This window comes from Chamaea fasciata, unplaced genomic scaffold (genome assembly GCF_029207755.1).
Source record: "Chamaea fasciata isolate MVZ Bird 193981 ecotype frontalis unplaced genomic scaffold, bChaFas1.0.hap1 SCAF_39, whole genome shotgun sequence".
Lineage (NCBI taxonomy): Eukaryota > Metazoa > Chordata > Aves > Passeriformes > Sylviidae > Chamaea > Chamaea fasciata.
In genome coordinates, this window is record NW_027094124.1 from 1,151,423 (window position 1) to 1,178,202 (window position 26,780).

The 26,780-nt window shown below is 50.8% G+C and overlaps 1 long non-coding RNA gene and 1 pseudogene across 1 annotated transcript; both read left to right on the top strand.

The window, feature by feature from the left end:
* Positions 1 to 17,346: 17,346 nt before the first annotated feature.
* LOC136303613 (uncharacterized) lies at positions 17,347 to 19,623 on the top strand. Its single transcript, XR_010724263.1, has 3 exons — positions 17,347 to 17,478; positions 17,601 to 17,820; positions 18,526 to 19,623. It is a non-coding gene; the product is annotated as an uncharacterized lncRNA (long non-coding RNA).
* Positions 19,624 to 23,372: 3,749 nt separating this feature from the next.
* Positions 23,373 to 25,828, top strand: LOC136303607 (forkhead box protein J1-like; annotated as a pseudogene).
* The last annotated feature ends 952 nt before the right edge of the window (positions 25,829 to 26,780 follow it).

The following is a 26,780-nucleotide window of genomic DNA, read 5'->3' on the forward strand; positions in this document are numbered from 1 at the left end:
TTTTTTTTAAAACATTCAATGCCTGGAGTTTCGTATTTTCACCTATTTGAATTGCCTTGACATCAAAGTACTGCCAGTTGGCGTTCCAAACTGGCTGGTCTATGTTTGTGTGCACAGAGCAAAGGTGCCAGACCGTGTCCTTTTCCCGGGTGTCCGTTAATGTCCATTTCAACAGGCACTGAAGGGGGGCTCTGCCTGCCCCACACAGGATGGCAGCCAGAGGGCTGAGGCTGCGCCTCCTAGTGAGATCAGCCGCCCTGGCAGCCCAGCCCCAGCCGCCATCTTGTGTGTGGCTCTCCAGCCCTGGCCGCCATCTTGTGTGTGGCTCCCTCAGCCCTGGCCGCCATCTTTTGCACTGACCTAGTCCAGCTCTTAAGCGAATGTGTTGCTGTTTTGTCGGCAGTCAGGGTCCGCCCCAAAGACACCAACACCAGCAGGACAGGCTACAGGGAATGGCACGGGTTTGGCTCAAAGCAGCCAGCCCTGACTTGTCACTGTCCTTTATCCATGAACACGTGCCCATATGCAGCCACAGCAAATGTCCAACAGCAGCTCCATCAGCCACTTCCTCCCGCTGGCGTTGGCAGACACGCGGCAGCTGCAGCTCCTGCACTTCTGCCTCTTCCTGGGCATCTCCCTGGCTGCCCTCCTGGGCCACGGCCTCGTCACCAGCGCCGTAGCCTGCGGCCACCACCTGCACAGCCCCATGTTCTTCTTCCTGCTCAACCTGGCCCTCAGCGACCTGGGCTCCATCTGCACCACTGTCCCCAAAGCCATGCACAATTCCCTCTGGGACACCAGGACCATCTCCTACGCAGGATGTGCTGCACTGCGGAGGATTTCGGCGAGGGAAGAATGCAATCAATCAATATGATTGGTAAAGCATTGTTCAACTTTATTGCTCATAACATCCGTTCTTATACTTTTGCCCCAAGCATTCAGCATACTTGTCAAATTATAATTGGTTAGCATACACTACTCATCTATACTTGATTGGCTATATCAAGCGTGAGAAGGTTCCTCCCCTTGGCATGCTGAAAACTTTGTATACGTGCTTACTGCTACGCTCTATTAACCACAAGTTCTTTTATCTTTGGCCTGTATCCGTGCTTACTGCTGTCCCAAGGAAAGCTTATCTTAGCAGCGTGTAGGCTGCTAGCACTTGGTATCGGGCCATGAGGCCTCTAATGATCCGTGGCCTTGCTCTGCTAACCATTCTTCAACAATTCCCTCTTTTTTATTTTGTGCAGCAAACGCAGCGTGTCGAGTAGTTACTGTTTCTGCTATGCGATACATCATCTGTTGCAAGCAGCAAAAAAAGCAAGATACAAAAAGTACAAGCAGTATAATAACAATCACAATATTGATTACATGTTGCAGTAGGGAGGTTATCCAAGGCCCTAGCCCGAAAGATCATAGCCAATCTGTTAAAGCCAAGCCTGTGTCTTGCTGCAAATGACTAGTGAGTTCTTACAACTTAGCTATTTGGGTATGAATTGACATGGAGTGATCTCTCTGTTCTACCTTGTCAAACTGCCAGAGCAGTTGTAGGTTTTCTCTTGCCCTTAAGTCTTCAATTAAGTGTACCCCCTCTAACCCTGGCTGTCCAGTATCGATGTCGCTCTTGCAGGGTCATTAGCAGGACGGATCCATTTACTAGGTATCCATTGGGGCCCTGTGGGGGTAAGAACACAAACATAACCTCTACCCATGTACTGAACCTCTGCGGGACCTTCCCATACTCCAGTTTTGGGATCTCGGTACATGACTTTAAACAATGGCTTAGTTGCTTCCTCCTTTACTCCGCCTGAGTGGATGACCGCAGGGGGCTCCGAGTGGTCCCCCATTACACACAGATAGTTTAATACAAATAGTGTTTTTGATAGCATGGTCTGCACATCCACCTCCTCCTTATATTTTAACAGATAATCCTTGAGTGTTTGGTGGGCTCGCTCCACAATCGCCTGACCTGTTGGTGAATGTGGGATACCTGTGATGTGTGTCACACCCCACTTCTGTAAGAACCTTTGGATCCTGCTGCTCACATATGCAGGGCCATTATCTGTCTTAATCTGTTCTGGCACCCCCATCACCGCAAAGCAAGTAGTTAGGTGTCGTACCACGTGGAGAGCTTTCTCTCCCGGCTGCGCTGAAGCCCAAATAAATTTACTGAAAGTATCAATTGTAACATGCACATATTTCAATCTACCAAAGGAGGATACGTGAGTTACATCCATTTGCCAGATCTGATTGGGTCCAAGGCCCCGTGGGTTTACTCCCATCCCTAGTCCAGGCCCATGCTGACTACAGAGAGGACAGGATCTGACAATACCACGGGCATCATTCAGAGATATGCGAAACTGTTTCTTTAGGCCTCGCGCATTCTGGTGAAAAGTCTCATGAGCAATACGTGCCTGCTGAAATCCGTCTTGTGGTACTGCAACAGAAACCAACTGATCAGCTATGGCATTACCCTGACCCAAACCTTCTGACCATTTGTGGCTTCGAATATGCAAAATCGCAAAAGGAGCTGAGCGCAGCCGAACAGCTTGCCTCAGCTGCCTCAAAAGTTCCCATAACCTGTCATTCTTTATATCCTTTATCAATGCATCCTCAATCCGCAGCACCACCCCTACTACGTATCATGAGTCTGTGACAATATTTACACCCTGATCAGGCCAATTCATAATGATCCAAAGGACAGCCCTTAATTCTAGCATCTGCAATGAGTCCTCAGTAGTCGAGTCCACGTGCCCTCCTCCATCCATCCAGATCAAGGCAGAGCGTTTGCTTTGTGACGTCAGGGCACGGTTGTCACGTGGTCGTGGTGACATCACAAGGTTGCCTTGGTGCACGGAAGGCCTCAGGGGTGTCAGAGCAGCTCTTGGCCTTGCTCAGTGCAGGAACTTGGTCCTGTGCTTGAGGCTTTTGTCAGGGGGCAGCTGCTGACTGACAGGAGACTTCTTTTAGCTAGCGTTAGAGCGCAGTCTGCAAACTTGCACAGCAGTTGCCACAATGATTGGGCAACTCGCCGCTGCAGTTTTCACTGTTTATGGAGTTGCCTATTCCTGCTATTTCCTAACTAACCTGGCAGGTAAGTAGAGGTTTTCCCTGAGTGTCACCTAACCTGGTTTTTGTGTCTTCCTGCTCTTTCTTAGTGACTGAGTTCATTTGGAAACAGAAAGGCCATCCAGATGCCGCTTGGGTAAAGCTCCTGTCAACATGTTCAGCTCCAAAGGGGGTGTGTGTAGCCACGGCCGTGCGGGCAGCATTTGCAAGGGAGCCTGCAGGGGTTGCGTTCCCTCTGTTGGAGAGTCTGTGGCAGCAGAGTTTGCCAATTCCTCCCTTGCTGGGTCAAGCAGGACAACTTTGAAAATGTAGACTGGGAGGCCTTGGAAGGTCTTCTAAAAATGCTCTGGTTGTCTCCAGTTTTCTCAAAGCATCTGCTTCATTTTCCCTTGCCCACTGCAGGTCACCTGAGCCGGGTATTCAGAGGTGCTGATCCCAAGGTGAGTAAGGAAAGAACATTTGATGTTCTTGGCGTTTAAGAATTGTGCAGCAAGCTGTGAGCTTGGCCTGTGGCAGTAGAGTGTAGAGGGCCAGATGAGTAGGCTGCAAGAAAATCCATTTCCATGTCTACAGCAGCAAGAGCAAAGGCATCACTGCCTATTTCCTAATTTTCCATTTCAGAGCTTTAAAAGAACTAAAAGATAAGTTTTGCAGAGAGAATGTGCTTCCTGATAGTAGTCAGGGGGGAATATGTAATTTGGAGCAATTTGCAGTGTCCAGTTGAATCAGCCCATTAGAATTTAGTCTGAGGGACTTAGAATCCCCTTGCTCTGCAAGTTGATGATTTGTGCTTAGTAGAGCTGGTTCTAGAGCTGAAGAGAAAGAAGGTTCTAAATGATAGGTCATGGCCTGTGTCTAACGCTCCTGTCTGTCCACAGATCCCAGAACCAAGAGCAGACTCTCCTCTGGCTTCCTCTGCTCCTGGACGAGAAGGCAAAGAGGAGCCAAATGACCACAAGGCTCCAGCTGTGGTCACACCACAGCCGCAACTTTCCAAGACGGTAAGTGCCACTTCTGGAGGGTGCTGTCTTTAGTGCGAGGCAGAGCTGCAAGTTTCTGAGCAGCCAGCTCTTGCTGTTGGTGGCTGAGGATGCCGAGTGCTGCAGTCCTGCCAGACCTAGCCATTCCCCTCAGCCAGTGACAGCTGGAAAATGGGCTTTGAGCTGCCATGTTTAGGCCCCAGCTTGCTGGGATTCTGATAGAGGCCAGCCTGGAGCAGGAAGGTTCCCTGTCTGCAGAGGAGGGAGCATGTCAAAGGCACTGTGCTCAGCCTTGGTGGATACGTAGGGGACGCTGTGGTCTGGGGACACCTGTCCCCCTCCACAGACTCGCCAAGTACCCACAGGCACAAAAAGTATTGATGTGACAACACAAGCTTTTTGGGGCGGTTTGTCCCCACGAGCTTCTTGGCTGGGCTTACCTGGGAGCATTTCAGAGACACACTGGGGACGTGGAGTTTCTGCTTCAAGTCAGGGATTTTGGTGCCTTGGTTGCCAGGTTGTTCTTTTGGTAAAATGGAAGCAGAGGTGGGCAGGGAAGCAGAAAGAAGTGGCTGAATTAATGTGAATTGTGGGCAGAAAGGTGAAAAAGCTGAGCTTGACAGCAGCTCCCAGTCACTGGCTGACAGCACTTTCCTAAGGGCTTGCATTTAAAATGGGATCTGGGGCTAATCTCTGCCAGCCACTTTTCTGACACAAACTCTTTTGTTGTCTCAGATCTCCACAGGCTCTTCTATTGAAGCTGCAGCAGCAGGAGCAGCAGTGTCACCTGAAGGGGCCTGGCCTGCCCCAGCTGAGCAGTGGAGCCTGGGCAGTTCCTTCATCTCCAGCACTGACAAAGCTGCTGCTCAGCAACAGGAGATGGAGTATGATGAGGATGACTTCCTGGGGTTCATGAGTACGTCTTGTGTCTTTCTTCTCTGAGGGACAGTGTATTGTGAGCACGTGTCAGCATAGCTGGACCCATTGATCCTCCTCATCTCAGTGCCCTTTGTGATTGTACAGCACAAGTCATTGAAGCTGCTTCTTGCCCAGAGCAGCTGCCCGTCCTGTGCCCTCAGATAAGACCTGGTGGGGCTGAGAAGAGAGCCCAGCTGACTCTCTGCCTCCCATCACCTGTTGGCACAAAAGGGCACTGACGTGCACCTGGGTGTGTCTGCTCTCCAAGCCAATCCTGCTGTGTCCTCAGTGGGGGCACCGGCTTGGAAGGGGCTGGGTGTGGCCGTGCCTTCTTGCCATTGCTTGTCAGTGCTGGTGCCTGGGCTTTGGCAGCTTTGTGGCGGTGGCTGCCCTGGCCCTGAGGGCTGGTGTGAGCGCCGAGGCTGGAGCCTTCCTTAGCTGGGAGAGTGCCGCTGCCGGCCGGCCGCTGCAGCGCGGAGCTGCCCCGAGGCAGCAGCCCCTGCTCTGGGCCGGCTCCTGCGCGGCCTGGGCTGGGCTCACAGAGGGTCAGCATCTCCTCTGGGCAGCTGTCCGTGTCCCGCCGGCACCTGAGGAGCACTGCTGTCCTTGCTGCCCTTGCCCGCTGCGGGAAGGTGGGCACGTGTGCGGGGCTGAGAGGGCGAGTGCAATGGCAGGGACTGATCCCTGCTGTCAGGGGGAGGAGAAGCAGTGTGGTTCTTCACGTGGGCCATGGGCAAGGGCGTCTTCCAGCTCAGCCTGCTCATCAAGGGTGAGGGTCCTGCTGCTGAAGGCCCCTTGGGGTTGGTTAGAGCATGAGCTGCTTGGGTTTACAAAGGGAAAGGCATTCCTTTGGGAAACTTCTGCAAGGTGGGGAAGATGCCCTCCTCTCCTGGGAATGCATCTCCCTGTGCTTTGTTTTCTGCCAAGGCATCTCTTCAAAGGACTGTAGAAAATCATTCTCTGTGCTGACCTGCTTGTACTGCAGAGCTGCCTGTCTTGTTGCAATTGTTGTTGTTGTTGTTGTTGTTACCCAGCTGGCCACAAAGGACTCAGAAGGCCAGACTGTAGAGCCCCAGCAGGGCTGCCTTTTGTATCTCTTGGATAGTGGGATGTCTGCTTTCAAGTGAGCATTTTGCATTTTGTTTCCCTCAGGGCAAATGGTGAGCACAGAAAATCCCCGGAGGAAATACACCGAAAAGGAAATTGTTGGCAGAGGGTGAGTCCAACCACAGTTGCTTCTACACAGTCACAGGGCAGCTGATTTGCTGCTGGAATATCTGTCAAGTGTGAAGTCAGGCAAGCTGCAAACATATTCAGACACGCGGGTTAGTCTGCCCCATCTCTCAGTACCGGCCAGAATTTGGAAGTGTGGTCAGAAGGCATTATCAAAGACACTTCTATTTCATTGCCAGAAACAGCAACCTACCCCCTATCATAGCAGTCAGATAACACTTCTCAGGAGCATTTCTTCCCAAGAGTTTGCTGAAGGAAATAGTCTGTGGTGAGGATAAAAACCGCCCAGTTTAGAAACTGAAATCCACGATGAAAGAATCACCTGGCCTTTGGAGCTGAGGCACTAAACCCCAATGCTTCAGAAACAGGCCCAGTGCCCATGCACTGGAGAGGAACATGCATCATCTGCCTTCTGGCAGTGCCCTCCTGCATGCTGCAGGTTGGAGGCATTTCCAGCAGACATCTCCTGTCTGGGCTGGCTTTCACTCCAAGGTCTAAATGGCTTCTCCTTTCTTTGCTGCTGTTTTGTTTCTAGGGCTTTTGGAGAGGTTTGCAGAGCGATCGACACTGCCACGGGCGGAGAGGTAAATGTCAAGAGCCCCTGCAGATTCTGCTGCTCTCCAGGGCTTTCCTGTCTCGTGTCAGCTGCGGCTGCAGCTGTGGCTAGAGCTGTGCTGCAAAGGCACAAGAAGCACAGACTGGTGCCAGCCTGCCAACTGCATTTGGGGCAGCCTTTGTCCTGCTCAGCTGCCAGAAGGAAGGCAAGGAGGACAGCGGTTCCTTTCAGAGAAGGATGCTCTCCCTGGCTCTCAGATGCTCCAACAAAGGAGCATCTCACTGCTCTCTGGGGCTACAGCTTCAGAGTCCTGAATTCTCATTTCTGGCTGCCAGCAAATACATCTGAATGTTCCTGGCAGTTCCTTAGCCACCTGCAGTGCTGCACTTGGGAACTGCACGTAGGGAGAGATCTGCAAGGTGTCCCTAAAAGCCCCAAGCCCTGCCTATAGCCCGAGATGTATCCACAGAGTACCAAGTCACGCATTACTTCTTCTCAAGTACAGACAGACAGAGAGTGTGCTCAGAGCTTTGGGGGGGTGAGAGTTGACACACCATTGCTAACAAGTGGACAAGGCAAAATGTGGTCAGTGGCCACGTGTCCTGGATCTGGCCCCCAAAGGAGCAGAGAAATGGGCTGTAGGAATGTCACTTCCTAATTACTCCTTTGTCTAATTACAAGGCACTTTGGCACGGCTTGGCGGTGTCATTGCAAAATCTCTCTCCCCATGTGTGTTTTGGTCTCATTCCTCCAACTTCTAAAGTTACTGATTTTCAACGTCATTCTAGGTGGCTATCAAGAAAATCTATCTTCGGGGACCGAGCGAGATGGAGGATATTGTTACTGAAATCACGGTCATGAAGAGGAATATGAGTCCCCATCTTGTCCATTATTTAGACGGGTGAGTGGTCATGGTCTCATCCCATGAAGGTTTGTTTACATAGTAAAAGTATGCAAGGTTAAAACCCCACTTTGGACACTAGCAGAAAAGAAAGCTGTTAATTATTGCTTCATTATTATTTCTCTACTCATCTCCAATGGATGGGAAGAGAGTGCAGTTTATCTCCGTGAGTCATCCCTGGCTTTCCAACACATAGTTGAAAAATTGTTCAAAAACCTGCATCAACTCTACCATAAGAAGTCAGTACCCTGTAAGTTGGCTGCCTCCATGTTGTCTCAGGATGGATTTTTTAAGGTTTCTTCAATGCTGATGAAGCATGCTAGGGAGGATTTCCCTTGGGTTGTTGCCCCTCTTTTCCAGGGCTGGCCATGCCAGGAACACTAGGTGCTTCTTTCCAGAAATACCACGCGGGACAGGTTTTTCATCTTGGCTGTTACTAAACTGCACTTTTTGATTGCTGGCCATCAGAGACATCTCCTTTTGACAGATGTGCTGTTCTCCTTGAGACTGCACAGACTGCAAACAACCCACAGCCCGGAGGGAATGTCTTTAATTCTTTTAATTCTGTCCTTGTCACAAAGCAACCCGGAAACAAGAATCAAGCAAAGGAGCCAACGAATGCATGTTCATCTGCATGGCCTTGTTCCCTTCTTTCAGCTACCTTGTGCATGAAGAACTGTGGCTGGTGATGGAGTACATGGATGGAGGCAGTCTTTACGACACAATCCAAAAGACTCGCCTGACAGAAGATGAGATTGCCATCATCAGTCGGGAGGTCAGTCGGGGATCCCAGCTGTGCTTCCCAGAGCTTGGGCAGGATTGTCTGGGAAAGGGGCTCAGAACAGGAGCGATTCCATGAGCCAGGCTTTGTTTCTGTGTGGCTGATATGCTGTGGGCAAGCAAGAGCCTCTCAAATGAACTGCCTGCCAGTGCCCCTGCACTCACTGGACTCTGTTCTTGTCCTCTTGTCTCCTGCTGTTGCATTCTCACTCTGGCTCTTGTATTTTCTCTTCTCCATCTTGCCTCTCTAAACTTTGGTCTGTTGGCACTGCATTCCTTGCCTGTAAAAGCAAAGGTGGTGATGGTGGGAGCATTTGAAAGGAACAGCAAAGAAGAAAGAGAGACTCATTTCTCTGAGTCCTCAGCTGGAAAGGTTAGCAGTGCAGCCAGAGTGCTGTGTGCTTCTGAGCACATCCACTGCAGCAGCAGTCATCCTGGCTGGTTTGCAGGGCAGAGTCTACACCAGCAGTTGCTGTTGCTCTTTGGCAAGCTGACATGCCTTTCTTTAGAAAGGTGCTGCTCTGCCTGTGTTGGAGCAGCGAGCTCTTCCCCTCAGTGGCACTGTGTTCTGCCATTACTCCTCATTCCCCTGGAGAGGGAATCTTGGAGAGCTGTTTCCTTTCTTGTGTGATGAAATCACATCACTGATATTTGCCCTCCTGTTTCTGGTTTCTCTCTCAGTGCCTGCAAGGACTGCATTTTCTCCACGCCAACCATGTGATGCACAGAGATTTGAAAAGCCTCAACATCCTTCTCAAAACGGATGGCTCTGTCAAGCTGGGTCAGTATATTCTTGGGCAGGTGCAGCGTTCCAGGGATATGTGGGCTGTGGGGCTGCTTTTGAGTGAGTGCCAGCCCCCCCAAAATGGCGCTGGTGGCAGTGCAGGGAGCCTGTTGTGAGCTGACCACGCGGTGGCAACGTGCACAGACCTATGGCAAGGCTCGAGCAGTCCACAGTGGCATTGCTCTGTGCGTGTCCCTTCCAGAGGGAGGGAGCTACATGTCTAAAGTTTGAAAAGCCCCTGCTGGAGGCAGTGTAAAAAATGTGGGGATTTCTGAAGCAGCCAGCACCATATTTCCTTGGCTAAAGTCCTGAGGAAACAGAGCAGGGACAGTTGTCCAGGAGATTCAAGAGCACATTCTCAAACTTCTACCGGGAAATTCTTTTGCGTGCTTTCCTAATTGCACAGGATTCAAATAAAAACGGTCTTTTGCTCTCTCCCCAGCTGATTTTGGCCTCTCTGCTCAACTCACCCCTGAGCAGAGTAGACGGAGATCGGTGGTCGGGACTCTTCAGTGGATGGCACCTGAAGTGAACGGTGAACCCTATGGCCCCAAAGTGGACATATGGTCTTTGGGAATCGTGGTCATTGAAATGGTGGAAGGAGAAGCTCCTGACTGGGAGGAAAATTCTGCCATGGTAAGGTGTAAATACTCTCTGATCCCGCTGTCTTTCTCCCCCATCCCACTTTGTGTGTGCCACTGGACAAAATGCCATTGCCATCCGCTGGAACTACTTCCACCACAGTCCCTTTCTGAAAATGTCCCGGCAGCACATCAGCATCTGCTGGGGTTTTGGTTGCATCCATGGGGGAACTCAAGCCTTAGCCCAGGCAAACAATCTCCCTTCTCAGGCAACACTGGGCTTTGGCTTAGAAGTCGTTCCAGCTCTTTTGGCTTTGTAGACAGCCCTAATAGCAGCAAACAAGCATCTTAGAAGTGGTGTTATCTTTCCTGAAATGAAGGAAAGTAACCCAAACACGAGGATGTTTATAAAACAGTGGTTTGGAGAGAAGAAGTGCACCCCCATTCTTCTCACAAGGAAATTTGCCTGAAACCTTAACAAGAGGGTGTGAAGGCCACAGAGTCTCTTGTGCTTCTTGTGCGGTGCTGCTGAAACACTCAGTGACCGTCTTTCTTTCCTAACCCAAGCCGTCACCTCCATGTCACTAAGATGAAGCCTGGCCATGTGGAGAGCCGGCCAAACCCACCCCTTTGTTTCCAGGCACTTTCTAGGATGGCCATGCCATTAATGCATTGACTTGAGTGTCCAAATGAGCAGAGGGCTACCACATGGATGGCGTTTCTCCCTCTTCTGCTTTGACCACCAAAATTTTCCTTTTGCTGCCTAAGGGAAGCTGAAATTTGCAGTCTGATGAGAGACGGAGGTGCAGGTGTTTCCTGTGTGCCCAAAGAGGCATTTTCGTCCCAAGACATTTGTGCATGCATCTTCATGTGTCTGTGTGGAAGATGAGATTCCAAATGTTTGTTTCCTTACCTGAGGAATAACTGAGGGATTTCCTTTCTTTGCTTGCAATTCCCATTGTTTTCAAGAACCAAGGAAAAAGCTTGATGACTTTGGTTTGATGGCAGCTGTGCTTAAGGGACCAACAAGAGCTGCAGAGATGCTTTTCATGTAATTATCTTTGGAAATAGTAGAGTGAGTTAGTAGAGCAAAGTCCCTCTTCCAAATAGCCTGTCAAGCTGCTCAGGTGAACCCTCAGAGAAGGAAACCTGCTTTTGCTGCTATTGTTTCCACTAACAAGGCCAGTCAATGAAATCAACTGCCAAGGCAAAAGCTGCTGGATGCTGGGAAAGCTGTGGCTGCATCGGGCTTTGGGTGTTTTGTTGGTCAGGAAAGTCATCTCTGCCTCTGTGCCACGGCAGAAAGTGCCACTGCAGAGTGCACCTGAAACAATGGGATCTGGGAGAGCTGTTCCAGACGTGAAAGAAGCGGGTGAGAAACTCGTGTTTCCTTTCTCTTCAGGCTCAACTCCTGAAAGCCACCAAAGGGATCCCAAAGCTGCAGCAGGCCAAGCTCCGCTCCCCTTTGCTGTGTGACTTCCTGAGCTGCTGCCTGCAGAGAGACGAGGAGCGGCGCTGGTCTGCCAAGGAGCTGCTGCAGGTAAAATGCCAAGGGGCTGCAGGGGAAACAGTGTCCCAGGGACGGGCTCCTCCTGCACTGAAGTGCAAGGCATCAGGGGAGCCTCCTCCTCCTCACCTCCACTCTTGGTGCTGTTCAAATGAGAACAGTCAGGAATCCTAGACTGGGCTGGGCTGGCAAGGGCCTGTAAGGGTCATCTGCTCCAAGTGCCCTGCAATATGACCAGGGACCTCTTTCAAGAGATCAGGATGCTCAGACCGGAGATATTTCCAGGCCTGGGGCACATAGCAGCTCTTGCAGCAAGCTGTGCCAATGTGGCCCCACTGTTGCTCCTTAGACGTACTCTGATTCAATCTCCTTTTCCTTTGAAAAATATTGCCCTGCCTTTGAGGCTCTTAGCTTGCAAAGTAATGGTTCATTCTTGTTTTTTTTTTTTTCTTTGTGCAGCATCCATTTGTAACGTCAGCCAAGCCTGTGTCCAGCCTGGTGCCACTGATCACTTCAGTGAAAGAGTGGAAGGAGGAGACAGGAATCAGACAACTGTTTTCTCCAACACCAGTATAGAGAAGGATTGTAGAATAGGACTGTAGAGTAGGATTGCAGCTAGGACAGTGGAGTAGGATAGTAGCATAGGATTGGAAATAAAGTTTGTGAAACCTCAACTCCTTTCAAAGATTCCCCTCCTTCTGAGCCTCTGAGAAAGCTCAACATTTTCTTCTGAAGTGTCAGTTTTTTCTTAGAGGTGGAGAGTGACATTGATGGCTTCTTTGGTACAGTTGGAAAGTGGGGAAGGCTCTCCCGAGGGGAAGCGTGGCCGTGCTGGGCACAGCACAGACCGGTGGCATCGGCCGTCCGGAGCGTGCACAGGAGCAGAGAAAGGCAAACCACAGGCGAGGGCTGCAGGCCTGGCTGAGGATTGCCACCCTTGTGCCGGCTGCCCTCTAACTCCTGGCCAAGGTGAGCAGTGTGTGCAGCGCTCTGGGCACAGGGGAGGGAGCCGGGCTGCTCCGCAGGCTCCGGCACAGGGCAGCCTCCTTCAGGCACGGCGCTTCTGCCGGGGGAAGCGAGGCCAGCGGCAGGCAGGGACAGCTTGTCAGCTCACATCTGCAGGAGCCGGGGCCTCACACGGCTCTGGGAGGAAGCGCCTGCAGTGCTGGAGTTGTGCACTGAGCCAGAGCAAAAGAGTGAAATGCAGAGTGTTCTGCAGAAATATTCCGGGGCGCCAGGCCAGCCTGCTTTGAGCTCTCTGGCACACAGCAAGCACTGTGCAATGCAGCCCTGAGCTGCTGGGAGATAGAGGGGTGTTAGAGAGGAGCCAACTCTCAGATGAAATTTAATGGGGTGACAACGTCATCAAAGACAAAGAGAACTGTTTTTTAGGATGGATTCACCTGAGCTGGGTGTCTATCTCCCTCTCCCAAGAGCCAAACACACACACAACACACACACAGAAAATGCTGCTTTTTATTGCCTTTCCCAGCCCAGGGCGAACCGTGTCCCCTTTCCCTTTGGCCGGGAAATAGGAAACTTGTATTCTGTCCCCACCGCCTCCTTTTCTGTCCCCTCCCCTCTTCTCCTACTTCTCTTTTGGTTTGGTCTTCACGCTGGCCCCTCTCCCAGCTCACAGCAACACCCAACAAATCAACTAGAACAAACCCAAACCCTAAATAACAACCCCAAGAACCAACAGCTTTCGTTCTTTCTTCTCATAACCCTGCAGCTGCAGCAAAATATTACCTCCTATCTCACAGAGGGAATCGGGCAGGAGCCTGTGGCTCGTGCTTGAGCAGTGAACTGATTTGGAAGGGAGCAGAAGGGTTTCAGCAGGCAGTTTGTGTTTTTCTTCTGAATTGCTGAAGGAAAGACACAATGTGGCTTCAGTCAGCAAAAACATTTTCAAGGTGAATTAAAGAAATGCTTGTGAGCAATGCCCAGAGAAGGCAGGTTTTGAGAAAATATTGAACTGTAACAAATTGTGAATTCCCTTTGCATTAACAGACTGTTGAGCCCTCTATTCCTCCAGAGCAGTGATTGATGTGTGCAAGTGACTACCTTAGCCTTGAGAATAGAGTAGTCTTCCTAAGAATGTAGCTGGAATGCATTCAAGGGGAAAAGAGTGGTTGTAGGAGGCTCTTGAGCATCAGAGGAGAATTGCAGGAATGGGATGTTCCCCAAATGACCAGCCGAGACTCTCAAGAGAGCCCTACTCTCCTGCCAGTAACTTCTGAGAAGTGATTTAAATATGTCAACTAATTTGAGGGAATGTTTAGCCTGTGAGTTTCAGCACAGTAATGAGTCGGTCTTATTTCCATGGTTATTAATGAGTAGGTGGGATTTCTGGCTGAGCACGTGTTAGGAAAGTGATTCCCCACGCACCCAGCACTGAAATAAAGTCATCTTTCGACAGGTGAAAATGAAACCTTTTCCAGCTGTTCCCCTCGGGTTTGCCTTTCTGGGGGCCAAAGCTCTGTGCTGCAGGTGGCCCGGGTGTGTGCAGAGCAAGGCAGCCTCCACAAAGCCCTTGGTTTCCCCACAAGTCGTCATGATTTGTTGCCAGGTGTGCCCAGCTGTGGCAGGAGAAAGAGCCCGCAGTGCAGTGGGCGCCGTGCCCTGCCCGGCCAGGGCTCTCTGGCACAGAGGAGCAGCAGCAGCACCTTTCAACCCACTCCTGCCCTGGCCTCACCTGGGACACAGAAGCCTCTGGAAATCAGCACCACCTGGCCCCTTCCCAGCTTGGAGCAGCTCCTGCTGGTGGGCACATCCTGCACTTCTACTGCTTCCAAACAGGAATCAAGGCACAGGGGGAGACGGACATACAGAGAAGCCCTGGGCTAGTGCAATAAATGGGCAAATGCATGGGGGAATGTGTTAGGAATCATTTCAGCTGTCATGCCAATCCTGCCTTCTCTCCTTTTCTCCCTTCACGTTTCCTGTTCTTTTCCCTCTCACATTTCCACCCCTTCCCCCTCTCGAGTCTCACAGTTTTCCTCTCATGTTTGCCTCCCAAGTTTTACTTATTTTCTGCACCCTTTTCAGCTCCCTTTCCTCACACTTTGCCTCTCACATTTCCCCAACTTCCCGCTTTTTCTTGCTTTTTTGTTCTCTCACGATTCTCACAATTTTCCCCTCACTTATCCTGCCCTTTTCTCCCCTCATGCTTTTCTCCTTTCCTCAGTCATTTTTCTCCAAGTTGTCTCCTCATGTTTCTCACTTTTGCCCTCATGTTTCCCAGGCTTTCCCTCTTACATTTCTCCCACTTTCCCCCTCACGTTTATCATTCTTTCCCATTCATGTTGCTTCTACTTTTCCTCTAGCATTTTCTGCCCTTTTTTCACTCCTGTTTTCTGCCACTTTTCCCATCCAACTTCCCACCCTTTTTTCCCCCTAATGTTTTCTGCCTTTTTCTGCCCTCTGGTTTCTCCCTCTTTTCCCCTCAGGATTCTCACAATGTTCCACTCACATTTTCTGCCTGTTTCTCTCTCTCTGCCAGTAATTTTCTCCCTCTCTTCCCCTCACATTTCCCTCCATTTTTTCCTCTATGTTTTTCAGCCTTCCCTGATCATGTTTCTTAGAATTTTCCCATCATATTTCCTGCCTTTTCCTCCTCTCACCTTCCTCTCCTACTTTCACTCACGTCTTCACCATTTTCCCCTCAGTTTTCTCAGCCTTTCCCACTCAGGTTTCCTTCCCTTTTTTCCCTCACACTTCCCTCCTTTTTCCACTCCCATTTCTCACACTTGTCACCTCATGTTTTCTGCCTTTTTCCCCCTCACATTTCTTAACCCACTGCTTCCTGTCAGTGACTCTTCTTCTTCAGTAGTTGATGAGCTTCTTTTCTTCTTTCCTGCAATCCCCTCCTCCAAAGAATGGGTGCCAGAGCAGCGCTCCAAGAAGCCCCTGCCCGTGTGTCTGCTGAACAGAATGGCTGTGCTCGACTTGAACAATCTCGTGAAGAACAACCTAAACTGCAGTGGACTTTCAATTCCCTCTAGTCTTCATAGTGTTCTAAAGAAATAGGTACCCTGAGGGATACACGTCGCAGGTGCGCAGCCGCTGCACCATCCGCCTCAAGCAGATCCCATCTCCGTTTTCATCACCTCACAGTGACTGTGACTCCTGCCTGGACGAAACCACTTGTGATGCTGCTTGATGCTAATTGAAGTCCATGTGGACATTCCCAGCACTTTTTCCTGCACTTTCTGCCCACCAAGCAGAAATGGAGCTTTTTAGAAGCTTCTTACAGTGACACCTGAAAGAGCAGTGCTGCCGTCAGCACGTTCCCAGCCTTTCTTCCCTGGGAATATTTCTTTCCCAGAGCCAGCCTCACACCCTGTGTGCCCCGTAGGAAAAGTGCTTTCCCTACAAAGCTGAAGGGATTTTCAGGGAGTCCCACCCAGCAGAAAATGCCTGAGAGGGGCTGTGGATGGTGTCCAGCAGCTCCTCGTGGCCCAGCAACCTTCCCCAAACACCGAGCGCTTCCAGGAAATGGGAAAGAAACACACATCCCATGGGCCTGGGAAGAGGGCCTGGCTGAATCTCTGCTCCTCACACACATCTTCAGGGGAAGGAGGAAAAATAAACGGGCTCCAAACAGGATAAATGGCTCCCTGCGGGGCTTGGCTGGGGGTTTATCCTACAGCCACAGCATCCCAGTCCCAATGGATGCAGGGCCTGGCTCAATCCCAGTTTGGGGCTGGAAGAAAAGCACCAACAATCAGCTTTGCTGAGGCAGAAGCCTGTGGTGGAGCTGTGAGAAAACCTTTGTGCTGTTGCAATGTTTTCCTCATTGCTTTTGTGCGCTCTGCAAACAGATTTGGCAAGCAGGCATGGTTACCCTGGGATCCTCCTCCAGGATTTATTGGGGGTGTTTAATACCTGCCCCAACCACCCTGCATTTCCCTGAGCTGGCACTAAATGCTGGCCCTGAAGTGACAATTTATGGTTGGGTCTGTTGTCTCAGGATAAACCACAAAGCCAATAGTGGTTGTAAAAGTGCCACTCCCAAAGCGTCCCACTCCCAAAGAGTCCCCTTCCCAAACTGTCCCAAAATGTCCCATTCCCAGTGTCTCATTCCCAAAGTGTCCCATTCCCACAGTATCCCAAAGAGTCCCATTCCCAGTCTCCTACTCCCAGTGTCCCATTCCCAGTGTCTCACTCCCAAAGTATCCCGTTCCCAAAGTGTCCCACTCCCAGTGTCCCCTTCCCAGTGTCCCACTCCCAGGGCCTGGGGAAGCTCCTGCTGGTCGTTCCCATCACCTCCCAGCTGAGGGACAATGAAGAAAACCCAGGGATAAAATGTCTGCAACTCCTGTTCTGATAACAGCTGGGAAGGTGCTTTAGCCCCCAGGCACTGCTGCCTCCAATCCAGGTTATCTTTGGGTTGGAATCATGGAATTTGGGGTGGAAGGACCTTCAAGCGCCACTCTGCCACGGGCAGGGACACCTCCCACTGTCCCAGGGGCTCCAACCTGGCCTTGGACACTCCCAGGGATCCAGGGGCAGCCACAGCTGCTCTGGGAATTCCAGCCCAGCCCTCCCCACCCTCCCAGGGAGGAATTCCTTCCCAAGATCCCATCTAAATCTCTCCTCCTGTAGTTTAAAGCCATTCCCCCTTGTCCTGGCACTCCAGGTCCTTGTCCAAGGTCCCTCTGCAGCTCTTTCAGGCTCCCTTGTGGTCTTGGAAGGCCCCAGTGAAATCTCCCCAGGTCTTTCTCTTCTCCAGGCTGGACAGCCCCAACCCCCGGTCTGAGCAAAGTCTCCTGCCGCCAGCTGCAGAAAAACGCAAAAATATCCAACAACTTCTCCAATTCTGCATTTGTAGTTAATGAAACAGATTGATGAGGGAAAACCCAAATTGCTTTATCAGCAAGGCTGAGCTGAACCAGCCCCTCCTAAACTCTTGAGAAGTGACTTTGTAATTTTTTTCTCATGTGTAGAAAGCTTAAGATTCCGTGTCTGGAGTCCTTCAGCAAAGAAAAGTAGACTTTTTACCAGAAAGATCTTTCTTGTCCCAGTATCTTTTCAGAATACTTTTAAATAAGTAAATGCTGCACATTGTAGTCTCTTGATTTGCCAGCATTTCCTGTATCACTACTGGTATCCCAGGTTTTCCTCTGGCATAGAAATTGCAGGAGTAAACTTTTACTGCTTTTTTTTGGTAATACAGTACTGCTTGAAAGTAAAATTACTCATGTCAGGAATCTAAAGTTATTTCAGCATCAGACTCTTCTCTGCCTTGCAATGCTATGATGTTGGTTTTTTTATTTTTTTATCCTCCAGAATTATTCAGAGCTATATTTTGAGGGAAGAGGCTGGAACCCTCTCATCAGAGGCCTCTGACTTCAACAAAGTTCACTTGAGCAGGCGTGGTGGGATTATGGCATCTCTGTATACATCTCACCCTGCAGACAGTGGGCTCACCTTGGAACTCTCCTTAGAGATAAACAGGAAGCTTCAGGCTGTGTTAGAAGATACATTCCTGAAGAATATTACATTGAAAGTGAGTAGCTGTGCCAGTTCTTGTGCACATTCTTGTGGTTCTTAGATGCTTCCTTCACTGCATGCTGTGAAAGGCTTTTCAGAAGTCAGCTCATTGTGATTTGGTGCCACTGATAGCATTGAGGTTAACCGGGGAGTTACGTGACATGATGCCATGTTCCTCCAGTTTGGTACCCTCAGAGTATGCTGCACTAATGGGCTGCTGCTTGAGATAAGACCTGGAGTGCCTGTGCCTTCAGCAGGGCAGGGTCTCTCCATGCTCTCCCCTGGGCATGTGGAACCAGGAGCATGGGCTCTGCCTGCCTGGCCCTCCTGAGCTGCTGGGGCAGCACCTCTGCTGCCACGGAGAGCTGGCAGGCTGGAAAATGGTGTGCAGGCTGCCAGCTGGGCTGCAGGGTTGTGCACAAGCTGGAGATCTCTTCCTGTAATCATCATTTCCCTTAAATGCTTAGGGGAACTAGCATTCTACCTTCTGGGCATCCTGTGGAGTACTGGTAACTGCAAAAAAGGACTTGCCAAGAGCTTTGAGTTTTTTATTGAAATGAGTTTGGTTTTTTTCTGACTCTGATAATTTGCATTTGTTCTGGATACTTGAAAGTATCAACCTGCTGACATAAACACTAATTTTGACTTATTAGTGTATTTTGTGCTGATGGATTAATTTCCCTGTATAACTTATCTTATCATTTTTTCCCCTCCCACGAAGGAAAACCTGCAAACTTTAGGAACAGAAATAGAACGGCTTATTAAACACAAGCATGAACTGGAACAGAGAATAAAGCAGACATAACTAAAACTTCTGGGGACTAACCAATGTGAAGATGCAGAAGAGGCAGGTGCTACAGACCACTGTGTTTTGCATTCTGCCTGCCAGCACAAGCATCTGGGTTTTTGCAAAAGAAGCCTTTGGCCACATAGGCTCACTTGTGTGAGAGATCAGCAGGGTTTGGCATCTGTGTGGTTCCGTCTACCCAGTACCCCAGAGCCTGAGGTACTGCTGGAATTCACTGCACACTACATTTATCTGAAACTTCTATTTGAATTACAGATGCTTTGCAGTGCAGACTGTTTGGAGTGAGTTGCCATGAGATTTTAATTTCTGCACTGTGTAATTAATCAGTCTCTTAATGATGGAGCTTGAAAAAAAAATAAAGCCAATTATGTCTTAGTTGCTATTGAACATATCCAGTGTTACTGAGCTTTAAAGGCTTTCAGATGTTTATTTCCTTTCTTGCATATTATTTCTGATCTTTGGGTTGATTAAGCATTTTTGACATGTGCATGGAATAATGCTTTATTACAAAAGTTTGGGTTTTAAGTGGTGGCCATAATATTGCATATTTTTTGCTTTAGATTAACATTCAACTGGTCAATTTCTTTATTCCAGAGGAGTGAAACAACAGTAAAACTAAGGAGAATTTGAAAGTGTTCTGATTCAGTTCTTGAGTTCATTTAGTTGAAACCAATGTCAGTTCAGCAAATCTTGTAAACCCTTGATCCTTAGACATGCGGATCAAAAGAAGTTTGATACCAGATAATTGGTTAATAAAGTTCTCTGGGCTTCTGCATCACTAACAGCATTGAAGGAATTTAAGCTGCCCATTGTAAATCTATGTAAGTATATGCACACATGATGATTACATCTGTTTTCAAAGACAGCTGGAAGCTAATGAAACTTTCTCATTAGCTGTGACTAGACTAACTAGTGACAATATTGGTAAGAAATAAGAAATAGATCTAAATGGGATTCTAATCTATTGTTGTGAAAGTGGCACAGAAATCTGTGCGACTCCTTGATTTTACTGTCGTGAAGAATTGGTCAAAGTAACTGAAAACTGTTGCTTAGTCCTTCAGTGGCTGAGAGGGTGATGGGGGAAGAGTGACAAGGTTTGGTTTAGTCACAACATCATGTTCACATTTGAATTCCAGGATAAGTAATGTACAGGATCTGAAATATCTTTATTCCAGCAGTAAATGTGTAGTTTCTGTATCTATCACCTTTTGACCAAAATCAATTGATCAGATCACCGTGTAAATACATACTTCAGGTTTTTATTAAATACTTGAACTTCCTATTGCCATGTACAAAAGAGTCAATGTACATTTACAATAGCAATGCTTTAGCTACTTTAATCAAAAAGGGGAGTGTGGGGAGAATCCGTCTTACTGCAGGTACTGTTTGCGTTGTACACAAAACAAGGGACCTGAATTTGGCAGCACAGAGAAGGATAATTGATCAGACATCTGGGTGACTTAGGGGTGTGAACACTCGGCTAGAAGCAGCTGGACTGTCTGCAGACTGTTCTGGCCCCCACCAAGACTCTTCTTGTTGCCCTCGAGTGCCTCTTGCTGTAGGCAGGGGCTCCGAGCGGTGCTGCGGGGTTCTGCCCCTCCGTGCTGGCTGCCGGCCCCTGCTCGCCTATTGCATTTCACTTTTTTTTCCTCATTTTTTTGGGTCAATTTTGGTCAATTTTTTTATCTTTTTTTTTTGGCTTATTTTTAGCTCCTTTTGGGCCAAATTTTGGACATTTTTGACATTTTTGATCTTTTTATCATTTTGGGTGGTTTTGGCTCCTTTTGGGTCAATTTTGGACAATTTTGACTCATTTTTGAATATTTTTGGGTCATTTTTCGGCCATTTTGGGTCAATTTTGAACCACTTTGTGTCTTTTCATCATTTTTGGTACATTTTGGTTCATTTTGGGTCAATTTTGGGTCAATTTTGACGATTTCTGTGACTTTTTCTCTCCCCTCCCCTCCTGCCGCAGAGGAGGCGCCGGAGCTGGAGCTGCCCCTCCCCCTACGTGAGGAAATGGGGGGAAATCCCTCAGATTTGGGTAAAAAATGGGGAAATTGGAGAAATTTGGGTGGAAATTTGGGAAATTTCGGAGGGACATGGGAAATTTTAGAGGATTTGGGGTAATTTTGGGAAAAATTGGGGTAAAAATGGAGAAATTTGGAGAAATTTTGGGGGAAAATTGTAAATTTTGAAAAATTTGGGCCAAAAACTAGGAAATTTCTGAAAAATTCTGGAAATTTTGGTGGAAATTTGGGAAATTTGGGGGGACATGGGAAATTTTAAAGGATTTTGGGAGCTTTTGGGAAGTTTTGGTGGAAATTTGGGAAACTTGGGTCAAAACTGGTGAAATTTGGGAAAAATTTCAGAAAATTTGGGAAAATTTGGGTCCAAAATTGAGAAAATTTAGGGAAAAATTTGGGGAAAAATCAGGAATTTTGGGGAAAATTTGGGGAATTTTGGGATAATTTGGGGGAATTTTGGTGGTTTTAGGTAATTTGGGGAAATTTTAGGGAAAATTGGGGATTTTTGGGGAAATTTGGAAGATTTGGGGGAATTTTAATAGATTTGGGGAGATTATTTGAGGAATTTTTGGGAATTGGGACATTTTGGGGAAATTTTGGAGATTTTGGGGAAAATTTCGGGAATTTTGGGGAAATTTTGGAACAATTTTGAGGGATTTTGGGAAATTTTCAGGAAAATCGGGAATTTCCGGGGAAATTTGGAGGATTTGGGGGAAATTTTGGAGAATTTTTATGGATTTTGGGAGATTTTTGGGAATTTGGTGCAATTTGGTGATTTGGGGGTTTTTTGCGGATTTTGGGGGAAAATTTTGGGGGATTTCAGGAAAATCAGGAAAATGTCTGGAAATTTGAGGGATTTTGAGAAAATTTTGGGGAAATTTTGGGATTTTTTGGGAATTTTTCGCTAATTCTGCCTCTCCCCCTCCTCAGAGCTTTCGCTGGAGCCGCTGGAGGAGGAGCCCACGTAGAGGCGGGGCCTAAAACGGAAGTGGGAGGAGCCAGAGCCCCAAACGAGACTCGGGGGCGAGGCCAAGACCAAAGATGGGGCGAAATTCCCAAAGGAATCGTAAAATTATTGAGAAATTCTGGAGAGAATGTATAAAATAAAACGGTGAAAAACCCAACGTGGCGGCCAACAGCGGGTGGAGCTTAAACCGGAAGTGTGTGCGTGTAAACAGGAAATGGGTGGGGCTTTGAACTGGAAGTGGGCGGAGAAATCCGGACATTGAGATTCTGGCAATTTTAATTGTCCCTAATGAGTGGGAGGAGCTTCAACAGGAAGTTGGCGGCGTGAAAAGTGGACGTGGGCGTGGTTTAAAAAGGACATGACAGCGTTTAAACACAAAATGAGCTCAGGGTGAGAATGTCAAGGGGGCGTGTCCTGATGATGTCACGACTTCTCTCCCTCATTACCATCCCGCCCCTTCCGGCCCCGCCCCCCGAGGTCGTCCCGGAAGTTCCGGAGCCACCGACGCTCCATCTCGAGGTGAAATCCTGAAATTTTGAGGGCGAAATTTGGGAATTTGGGGAAATTTGTGGGATTTTTGGGGATTGTTCCAAGTTTCTTGGGATTTGGGGGAGAATTTTGGGATTTTTTGGAGATCCTTTGGGGGGGTCGGTGAAAATTTGTTGGAATTTTGTCAAAATTGTTTTAAAATTTGTCCAAAATTCATCAAAATTTTGGGAAAAAATCGGGAAAATTTGGGGGAAAAATTGTGAAGAAAAAAATTTGTAGAAATTTGGTAAAAAAATTGAATCAAAATTCTTCAAAAATTCATCCCAAAACCATCAAAACTTTGGGAAAACTCGGGGAAAAGTTCGGGAATTTTTTCCTGATTTTCCTGGAATATTTTAGGGAATGTTTTGTTAAACTTTTTCGGGATGATTTTGGTCAAGTTCAGTTCTGGTGTTTTTGGAGAAAGTTTTCGCGATTTTTTGAGTCAGAACTTTGGATCAATTTTTAACGAATTTTAAAAAACAAATTATTGAAATTTAATGAAATTTGAATTAAATTTTTCCCAAATTTTGGCCAAAATTTCTCCAAACTTTGCCTGATTTTCCTGATCTTTTAATTACAATGTTTTAATTTTGGGGGGAATTTTTTGGGAACTTTCGCAATTTTTCGGGGAATTTTGGGAATTTTTCCCCAAATTTCTCCTCCTCCCCCTCCCAGGCTGCTCCTTGACCACGCCCAGCCCCCGGAAGGGGCGGAGCTTGGCGCCATCCTCAGCCGGGATGGCCACGCCCCCGGTGGCCGAGCTTGAGTGGGCTTTGGCCACGCCCCTTTCTCCTAAACCACGCCCACTTCCCCTTCAACCATGCTTTAAGCCCCACCTCTTCATTTCCCTCCACATTATCCCCCACCCACTTTACGCCACGCCCACTTGTCATTCAAACCCCCCCACCGAAGCCCCGCCCACTTTCCTCAACCCGATTTTACGCCCACTCCCGTTTGGCCACACCCATTTAAGCCCCACCCCTTTACCTTTAAGCCTCGCCTATTTCCACTTTAAGCCCCGGTCACACAAGCCCTGCCCACTTTCATTATCCCTGCTATAACCCCACCCCTTTATGCTCCTCCCACTTCACTTCCCACTTACATTCTGCCCACTGAAGCCCCGCCCCCTTTCCCCCAGACCTCGGTGCCGCTCATTGGCTGCAAGTGGAGCAGCCCCACCCCTACGGCCCAATCAGCATCAAGCTCCCCCCACGGCGTCAATAAACCATGCCTACATGGCCGGAAATGGAGTTGTGAAGCTCGGGGGGCTGCCCTCGAGGGGCTGCGGGAAGCGGCGGGGGCTGGGCTCAGCCCCGCACGGCGCCAGAGGAGCCCGTTCAGCAGCCGGGCGGGGAAATGCCCGTTGGTGGCAGCGTCCCCCTCGAGCCCAAGGCTCGGCAGCGCTGCCGTTGCCCCAGAGCCGCTCCAGCCCGCACAGCGGCAGCTGCTGCGCTCCGGCCGCACTCTGACTCTCTCCGTTTCTCGGTCTCCTGGCCCAAAAGCAGCGCCGGCATCCCGGCTTTGCAAGGCCGGAGCCAAGGCCGCGTCCCCCGCACGGCATTTCCCCAAGGCTGAAGCCGCCGGGTCGCTCCGAGGGACGCCGCGCTTGGGGTGGATCCCTGCTCCGGGTTAGTTTGGGGGACCGGAGGCAGGGGGAATGACGAACAGCAGCAGAGCGAAGGGAGCGGGGATGGGATAGGATGGGGCGGGAGGGGATGGACGAGTGGTTTAGGGTTCGTGGGGTGGAGGTGTCGGACTCTGAGGTGCCGTCCTGACCCATGGCAGGTGTGAGAAACCGCCTTGCTTGGTGGGAGGGAAGGACTGGATTCGTGTTGTTTGAGGGCGGGGAGGGGATGTTGATTTTCTTTCGTTCTTTCTGCGGCCAAAACCTCGCCGGGCACTGGGCGGGGTTGGCTTTGGGGGGCCCGGGGTCGCGAGGCTTCGAGGGAATTTCCCCGAGGCTCGGGGCTGCTAAAGCTCCCCCCCGGGGCGGACGTTGCGGCTCCCGCGCCCAGCGCCCCGGGGACGCGTGTCACCCAGCGGCACCGGGGACACCCGGCGCTGTCCGGGTGCTGCTTCTCGCTGAACCTCAACCCTCTGCCTCTTCTCCCTGCAGCATCTGCCCCGTGCATTTTCTGCCTCCACGTGAGCCCTGCCTGGCGCCGAGGCCATGGCGAGCCCCAGCCCCGTGCTCGAGGCTCAGGAGCAATCCAGCTCCAGCCAGGAGCAGCAGCAGCAGCAGCAGCGCCGCGAGGAGCCCAACATGCTGTGGCTGGTCAATCTCACGGGCGCCGACCTCGGCCTGCCTCCCATCTCCGAGGATCCCAATGATCGCTGCAGCATCTGGGAGAACCTGGTGAGCCTGGTGGACTTCCAGAGCCCGGGTTTTCCCCTGACCTCCGAGGAGCTCTGCGACTTCCTCGACATTCCCAGCACGGCCGCGTCCTCCTCCTCCGCCTCCAGCGCAGGCGAGGTGACTGCGTCCCTGCCCCAGACCGTGCCCAGGCCCCCTCCGCCCGCCGAGGACGTCGACTACAAAACCAACCCGCACGTCAGGCCGCCCTATTCCTACGCCACCCTCATCTGCACGGCCATGGAAGCCAGCGGGAAGTCCAAGCTCACCCTGGCCGCCATCTGCAAGTGGATCCGCGACAACTTCAGCTACTTCTGCCGCGCTCATCCCAGCTGGCAGGTAGGAGCTGTTGGCAGGACTTCAACCCTGGGGTTTGTTCTCTTTTGCATCTAGAGCGCCATCCGGAACAACCTGTGCGTCAACAAGCGCTTCGTCAAAGTTCCCTGGGACAAGGGGGAGCCGGGCAGAGGCGCCTATTGGAAGTTTCACCCTCAATACACCAAGTGGCCCAAGAGCAGCAGCTCCGAGGGCCGCGGGGCGTTTCCAGAGCAAATCCCGCCAGCCTCCAGCAAGCGAGCCCAGCCAGCAGCTCAGCGTGCGCCCAGCCCGGCCCATGGCAGCCTCGAGGTGGGCGCGGAGCTGCAGCAGCCGCTCCAAGAGTTCGAGGAGTTTGGGAGCAACCTCTACAGCGATCCCATGGGGAACGAGGAGGGGCAGCAGGTCCCAGAGCAGTTCCCGCAGCAGGTCCCGGAGCAGTTCCCGCAGCAGCTCCCGCAGCAGGTCCCGGAGCAGTTTCCAGAACAGTTCCCAGAGCAGGTCCCGGAGCAGTTCCCAGAGCAGGTCCCAGAGCAGTTCCCAGAACAGTTCCCGGAGCAGTTCCCAGAGCCCTGCCCCACAGCCCTGGTGGCCGAGGCTTCTTGCCTGCCCAGCGATGCCCCGGGCGACCCCGAGGAGCCGCACGAGCTGACCGCACTGATGGGCAGCATTGACTGGGAGGCTCTGCTCAGCCCCTCCCTGGAGCAAGATTTCCTCGCTCTCGACAACCTGGAGCTGCCACCTTCCACCCTGGCTGAAGTGTTGCCCCTGTGCCCGGCAGGGGAGCAAGAGCAGCAGCAAATCCCCGCCGAGCCCGGCCTCACCACGCCGGGCTTGGATGAAAACCTGACGGCCGCGGCTTTCCTGGAGGTTGCCTGGAACGAGGAGACACCGGAGAATCTCCTCCCCAGCTGCAGCCTCCTGGAGCAAGGGGCTGAAAACATCCAGGCCTCGCTGCCCAACACGGATGTCATGGACTTTGTGGACGACCCCTTTAAATCTCTCGTAGAGATGGGCGATTAGACTACATAAGATAGGATAGGATAGGATAGGATAGGATAGGATAGGATAGGATAGGATAGGATAGGATAGGATAAGATAAGATAAGATAAGATAAGATAAGATAAGATAAGATAAGATAAGATAAGATAAGATGCTGCTTCCCCTCCTGGGTGGGACCCGGGGGCGTGGGGGGGAGACAGGACCTGAACAGGATGGGGGGACACGGGCAGCGCCCCCCTGTCCCCGCTGTGCCTCCCCTGTCCCCGCTGTGCCCAGCCCCCCAGTGCCCCCCCCCATACCTCCCAGCGCCCCCTGCCCCCCCCAGGCCCCTCCTGACCCCCTCAATGCCCCCCTGCTCTGCCCCCCTCACCTCCCCGGCGCCCCCCTGCCCTGTCCCCCACCCCTCCCAGCTCGGCCCCCTCAAATCCCACCCGCCCCCGCGTTCTCCGCTGCCCCGGCGAGCGGGGGGGGATGGGGGGAGTGAGGTTTGAGGTGAGGGGGGGTCTGGGGTGCAGGGATGGGGACACGGGGGTCAGGGAGTGTCCGGGGGGGGTCACCACTCACCCCAGAGTCCTGCCGGGGGGAAGGGGGCACTCCGTCCGGCACCTGGGGAGAGGAAAAGGGGGAGGATTCCAGGGAGGGAAGAGCAGGGCAGGCAGGATGCAGGCTGGGGGGAGAGGCCAAGGAAAGCCCCCCGGGGTGGGGAGGCACAATTTAACCCGGAGTTTTTGGTGTTTGGTCCCAAAGGGATCAGGGGATGGCTGAGGTTGGAAAAGGCTGTGGTCACCCCTGGCCACGTCCCCAAGTGCCACATCCACACAGCTGTGAAACCCCCCCAGGGATGGGGAGTCCCCCTGCTCTGGGCAGCCTGGGCCAAGACTGCCTTTTCCAGGAGGAATTTTCCCTCAGATCCAACCTAAACCTCCTCTGGGAGCCTTTCTGCCTCACCATGTCACCCGAGAGCAGAGCCTGA